Raw genomic sequence first — 7,142 nt, 5'->3', positions numbered from 1 at the left:
CATATTCATCACCCTGTGCAAAACTCAACTGCAGATGAATTAAAGACTTCAACATAAGACCGAATACCATGAATCTAATAGAGAATAAAGTGGGGATAGGCTTGAACTCATTGTCACAGAAAAAATTTTCTGAATAAAACATCATTAACATGGGCACTAAAATCAACAATAAGTATGACCTCAGGAAACTTAAGAGTTTCCATAGGACAAGAGATACCAACTTTCAGACAAATCAGCAGGCTATAGAATAAGAAAAAAATCTTTACCAATTACACATTGATAGAGAATTAGAATCTAAAATACATAAAGAACTACAAAACTGAACATCTAGGGAAAAAATAACACAATTTTAAGATGGGGTATATAGCTAAACAAAGAATTGTCAAAATATGAAATACAAATGCTTGAGGAAGATGTAAAGAAATGTTCAACATCATTAGTCATCAGGGAAATGCAAATCAAAACTACTTTTAGATTTCATCTTACACCACTCAAAATGGCCAAGACCAATAAAACAAATGAAAATTCATGCTTCTTAAGATGTAAGAAATGGAGAAACCTACTCATTGCTAGTGGGAGTGCAAAGTTGTAAGCCACTTGGAGATCATGCATTTCCTCAGAAAGCTGGAAATAGTTCTACCTCAAGATACAGCTATACCACTCATGAGCGTGTACCCAAAGGACTCCAATCTACTCCATAGAAAAATGCTTAGCCATGCTACTCTTTTCATACTAGCTAGGAAATAGAAACAACCAAAAAATACTTCAACTGATGGATGAATAATGAAAACATGGTACATTTAAGCTATAGAATATTCTTCAATTGTAAAGAAAAATGAAATTATTAACTTTGCAGGTAAGTGGATGGAACTAGGAAAGAGCATATTGATTGAGGTAATCCTGTCCCAGAAAGACATATATCATATGTTCTCTCTCATTGAAAGTTCCTAGCTCCAAGTTTTCAGATATGGGTACATAATCCTTAATTACTACCAAAAAAAAAAAAAAAAAAAAGGAATATGCTACCATTGCCAGGTGGTTTGGAAGAAATAGAGAGGGAACAGCAGGATACAAACAATCTGATAGAAGAAATAGGAAAGGGGGGCTCTTTAAGGTGAGGAGGGAAGTAAATACAGAAGAAAGAAGAAGGGAGGTAAAATAACACTAAGAAAGTTAGAAAAGCCATAAGAAATCATATTATTAACTATAATATACATAATTAAATTATAATAATTAAATACTATAATATACATAATTTTGTGTACAGATATAGATATGTATATATACATATATATGTATAATATATATATATATATATATATATATATATATATATATATAGTGAACTTTTCCCATTGGAGCTGACAACCAACAGTCTCACCCAGCTATGACACCTATGAATCATATCAACAATCAACATGACATGATAATCCTAAGTTTTAACACACATACCTTGGGAGTAACCAATAGCTCTCTAATTGGACTTAAGACCCACTAAACAAGAGGCGAACCACGCCTGGTACTAGAAACCTAGTAACTATTCAGTGATAGTGAAGTCATAATTATCAGAAGAGAATCTACAACTACTAATTACCAAACTAGCATAATCTCTATCAACAATGTAAACATCCTTATACCCACAGATAAATGTAGTCAAAGGAAATCTGTTTGCAACAGATAAAGATCATCACAGAAAACCAAATTCAACTTTAATATGGTTGTGGAGTACATTCTCAATCAATACATCTACGAAACAGTCCAATACCTAAGGATCAGGGAACATTGTGGAAGAGGGGCCAGAAAAATCATAAGAGCCAGAGGATCAAGGAGTTGGTTGTGAGAGTGTGTCAGAATATATATAAGGTCTCATCAGCATGACTGTCCAAATGTGAGTTGAATAAGGATGACACCAGTAGACATTCTAAAATGGACAGGAAAGGCTTACAAGGTCTCAATCTTACAAAGAACTATAGTCAACCTAGGAAAGCTGGGAATCAGAAAGATAGTTTTTCCTTGGGGAAGAGCACACCAGTTGGTTGTCCAATGACAAATAGTCAACCCTAAAAACGTACATACAAGTAATATTACATGGACTGAGCAGGTTACATTTAGGAGTATGTATATGTGATGTTTTCTTTTCCTGAGGTGCTAAGGATTGAACCTATGGCCTCACATGTTAAATAAGCACCTTACTACTGAGCCATGTCCCAACTATAGGTTATAAATATTTTTATGTTAATATAATTACATTTCACCCTTTCCTTTCATCCGTTTAAGCCCTCTCATGTACTACCTTCTTGCTCTTGTTCTAACTTATAACTTATGGCTTCTTTTTCTTTAATTGTTATTACCAACACACACACATGTATGTATATATAACATATATGTATATATTATGTATATATAATGTTTTCAGTAATGAACATTGGATACCTAGTTGGTGTGCTCCTTTCTTTTGGAAACTCTGTATTCCTTCATTGCCTATAGTTCTTTGTCTAAGAGTTTGGTCTCCTGAGAGTCCCTAGCTTCCATGTTAGCATGTTTACTGACGTCATTCTTGTTCAGTTCATGTTTAGGCAGCCACGTTGATGAGAATTCCTGTGTGTAGTTTCTGACATTTCTAGGAGACACAATTTCACACCAAATTTCCTGTGCCTCTGGATCTTACAATCTTTTGACCCCCTCTTCTGCAGTGATGCACGACTAATCAAAATGCAGAGCTGTGGAACCAAGTCACAGGTACATCTACAACATGACTTCTACAGCTTAGAGATGCTTCTTTTTGAAGTGCATGGTGATTAATGCAAAGTTTCCCAACTGGCTAAAATGCAGAAAATAAGACATTGTGGAATTCTCCATTCTAAATGAACCATTTATATAACTTCTTCTCCCTCTCAATCAGCAGTTCTCAACCTGTGGGTTGTAACCCCTTGGGGACAGAAAGACCCTTACACAGGGGTTACATATTAGACATCTTTCATATTAGATATTCACATTATTATTCTTAACATTGTCATAATTATAGTTATGAATTAGCAACAAAAATAATTTTATGGTTGGGGGTACCCACAACATGAAGAACTGTATTAAATGGTTGCAGCATTAGGAAGATCGAGAGACACTACCCTGAATGATATTTTTTAATTGAGTGGATGCTTGAGTTTCAGATGTTCCTTTATAAAAATAATTTCTCTAAAGCAATTAGAGTTTGAGCTTGTGATAAGGAGCCTGCCTGCCTTCAGTTGGTAAGCCTTATATTTTTGCTATAGCTCTTCCCTTTAATGCCCAGCACAGTCTACAGGGCCATCTAGCTCTGCCTCTTGAGCTTCCCTACTTCTCCTGAATCTCCCCTACAACTTCTGCCTCCATACACGGCTCTTTTTTCTCCTTGTGACACTAGGCAGTTTGTGTGACATGTAATCCTCCCACTAGGAACTAAATTAAGACATCAAAATCCTGTCACATCAGACACCTGATAATCACTGGTTGTTTGCCAGCAATGTTCATTTGGGACAAATTCAAAATTCTGATACTGAAAGTTGCTAGTTTCCATTAGCACTCAGAGCCATTCAGGCCTTGCTAAACAAAGAAAGAGAACACATGTGATTGGTTAGACTTGGTGTGCTGTTTCGGGGATAGCTAATGCCTTCTTCAGTGTTCTGCTGAACTTCAGGTTAATAGAAGACCCAGATGGGCAAGGGAGGCATAAAGTAAGAGCCTGTAAGTCCCTATGAACACATAAAGAAAATGGATGCCTCTTTCCTATCCTCTCATTAGTCTTTTTTTTTTTTTTTCGTGATATTGAAATTATTGTATTTCTTTCTATTTGTTTATTCTGCCTCCTCTAGCTTGAAGATAAAATCTGAGTACAATAGGCTTGTCTGTCTCATCTCCTGGCCAGGATCAATTGTAGCACTAAGTAGATAACTACTGAGAGGATGCTGAGAGAGGTGGATGATAAACTGAGTCACTTTGATATTTATCAGATGGCATGGTGGTAGGGGTGAATCATTTTGTTCTATGGGCTTTTTTCTATTCTTCTTTATTGGGGGGGGGAGAATATATGTTCACAAGTATGTGGGGTTTGCACATCTTTATGTAGGTGCATATACACATGTATGCACGTTCATATGGAGGTGAGAGAGAATTAGTCATCAATCATGTCTTTTTAAGTCTCTTACTTGGCCTGAGACTCATCCTTAAGCTAGGCTGGATAGTCAGGGAGCCACGGGGACACCCCTGTTACAACTTCCCCAACCACTGGAAATTATACACTCACCATCATCCTTAGCTTTTTCACAGGGGTGCCAGGGCTGATCCTTACACAAGTACTTTGCAAACTGAGCTACCTTCACAGTTGTTACTTCTTCCACTTTTAAAGGAGAAGTGTAGGATCATGTGGCACAGATTGTTGATTGTTCAAAAAAAAATGTACTTTCTCCTTCTTCCATGAGAACACAGGTTGCCTTGGGTGTCTATGCACCCGAGTTTTTAGTCATGGTATGTGTGGTTCATGAACATGCATTCCATGCTGGTGCCATCAAAACCACAGATATACCATACGCCTTTCCCTTTTTCTTTCTACCAACTGAGCCATGTAGGTAATTCAGACACTCATCAGGATGCAAGAGCTTTCTAGAGTGCTTATCTGGTGGCATAAAGCAAGTCCAATCACGTCGAAAGGAAAAGTAAGGACTGCATTCTGGGGTCTCTTGTTGAAGCAATTTAACTTCCACCTAATTGAAATACATCACCTCTCTTGATCTTCCCAGCTCAGAAGGACTAGGTGGGTACCTTGAATTTGCATGTAATCACTTCATTAGAGAAACCTGTACTTTTAGGGGCTGTCATATTAAATGGATGCACTTAACCTTTCATCTTCTCTGAAATTTTTTTCTCTGTGTATGTGGATGTGTGTTTCCTGGAGATAAAATTAAGTTTGCACTTTTGAAATAACCACTTATACCAGCAGATGGAATAAGAGTAGTGGGCTTAGCTTCTTTATTAATCACAAGAAAGCCCAGAAGCAATCATCCTATAAATCATTGTCATTTCTGCAAGCTCTGCCACAGACCAGAGTGTTAGAGTGACCAGGCCTCCACAAGTAAGGCACTATATCAGAAATGATAGATGAGATTTTTAGTCAGGCACAGACCTCTCTAAGTTTAATAACTACATGTTATTTCATGTACTTAATGTATTCTCAACATGATCTCATACATTCAAAGATAGACTTGAATTTGCTATTTGGCTAAAGATATCCTTGAATTTCTTTTTTTACATTTTTTTATTGGTTATTTTATTTACTTACATTTAAAATGTTATTCCCCTTCTTGGTTTTCCCTCTGCAAGCTCCCATCCTATCCCCCTCCCCCTGCTTCTATGAGGGTTCTCCCCCACCCACCCATTCCTGCCTCATCACTCTAGCATTTCTTTATGCTGGGGCATCAGGCCTCCACAGGACCAAAGGCCTCCCCTCCCATTGATGCCAGATAAGGCAATTCTCTGCCACATATGCAGCTGGAGCCATGGATTCCTTCCTGTGTGGTCTTTGGTTGGTGGTTTAGTCCCTTCAAGTTCGGGGGAAGGGGGGTCTGGTTGGCTGATATTGTTTTATTTCTATGGAAATGCAAACCCCTTCAGCTCCTTCAGTCCATCCCCTAACTCCTCCTCCCCTGTGCTCTGTCCGATAATTGGCTGCTAGCATTCACACCTGAATTGGTCAGGCTCTGTCAGAGTCTCTCAGGGGACAGCTATACAAGCTCCTGTCAACAAGCTCTTCTTGGCATCAGCAATATTGTGTGGGTTTAGTGTCTGCAGATAGGATGGATCCCTAGGTGGGTAGTCTCTGGATGGCCTTTCCTTTAGTCTGTGCTCCACTCTTTATCCCTGCATTTCTTTTAGAAAGGAGCAATTCTGGTTTAATATGTTTGAGATGGGTGGATGACCCCACTATTCAACCAGGCACTGTGCCTAACCTCTGGGTATGGTTTCTACAGGTTCTCTCTCCCCTTTGTTGAGCATTTCAGCTAATGTCATCACAGTTGGGTCCTGGGAGCCTCTTGCTTTACTGGAATCTGGGACTCTCTAGTGGCTACCCCCAGTTCCCCATCCCCCACTACACACACACCTCCATTCAATTTCCTGACCCTCTGTATTTCTCCCCTTCTCCTCTCCTTTTTTCCTTCCCCTTCCTCTCTCCCTCTCATGTCCCTCCTTCCCTCTACCTCCTGTGATTATTTTTTAATACTTCTAAGTAGTAAAAGTCCTTCTAAGTAGGACTGAAGCATCCACGCTTTGGTCTTAATTCTTTCTGAGCTTCATGTGGTCTATGAATTGTATCTTGGGTATTCCAAGCTTTTTGCCTAATATCCACTTGTCAGTGAGCACATACCATGTGTGTTCTTTTGTGACTGGATTACCTCACTTGGATATTTTCTAGTTCCATCCATTTGCCTGTGAATTTCATGAAGTCATTGATTTAATAGCTGAGTAGTACTCCACTGTGTAAATGTACCACATTTTCTGTATCCATTTCTTTGTTGAAGGACATCTGAGTTGTTTCCAGCTTCTGGCTATTCTAAGTAAGGCTACTATGAACATAGTGGAGCATGTGTCCTTGAACTTCTTTACTCCTCTGCCTCTACCTCTAGAGTTCTGCTATCACAGACGTATGCCACCATGCCTAATTTATGGGTTGCTATAAACTAAATCTTTGGGACTAAGTACCTGCTAGGAAAGCACTCTGCCAACTGAGCTACAGCCTTAGTTCCTTAATGTAGTTTTAATTTATGGCAAATTACTCTACTTCTCAATTAGCCTAGTAACATAGTTTTCCCAAGAATAAATGTTAAAAAAAGAAAATGATAAAAGTGGTAACAGTCATTTGTCAAAGACTGCCAGGTAGTTGGAAAAGAGGACAATCAGCCAGAAGGGGGCAGCAGACAGGGGAGGCCATGGGAGAGTGGAATGAATGAGAACACAGTATAATGACACATGTTGAATTTATGAAATTCTTAGGCAAATGGATGTATCTGGAGGATACCATCCTGAGTGAGGTAACCCAATCACAAAAGAACTCACTTGATATGCACTCACTGATAAGTGGATATTAGCCCAGAAACCTAGAATATCCAAGATAC

This window comes from Mus pahari, chromosome 3 (genome assembly GCF_900095145.1).
Source record: "Mus pahari chromosome 3, PAHARI_EIJ_v1.1, whole genome shotgun sequence".
NCBI classification, from domain to species: Eukaryota; Metazoa; Chordata; class Mammalia; order Rodentia; family Muridae; genus Mus; species Mus pahari.
This window is presented reverse-complemented; position numbering follows the sequence as displayed.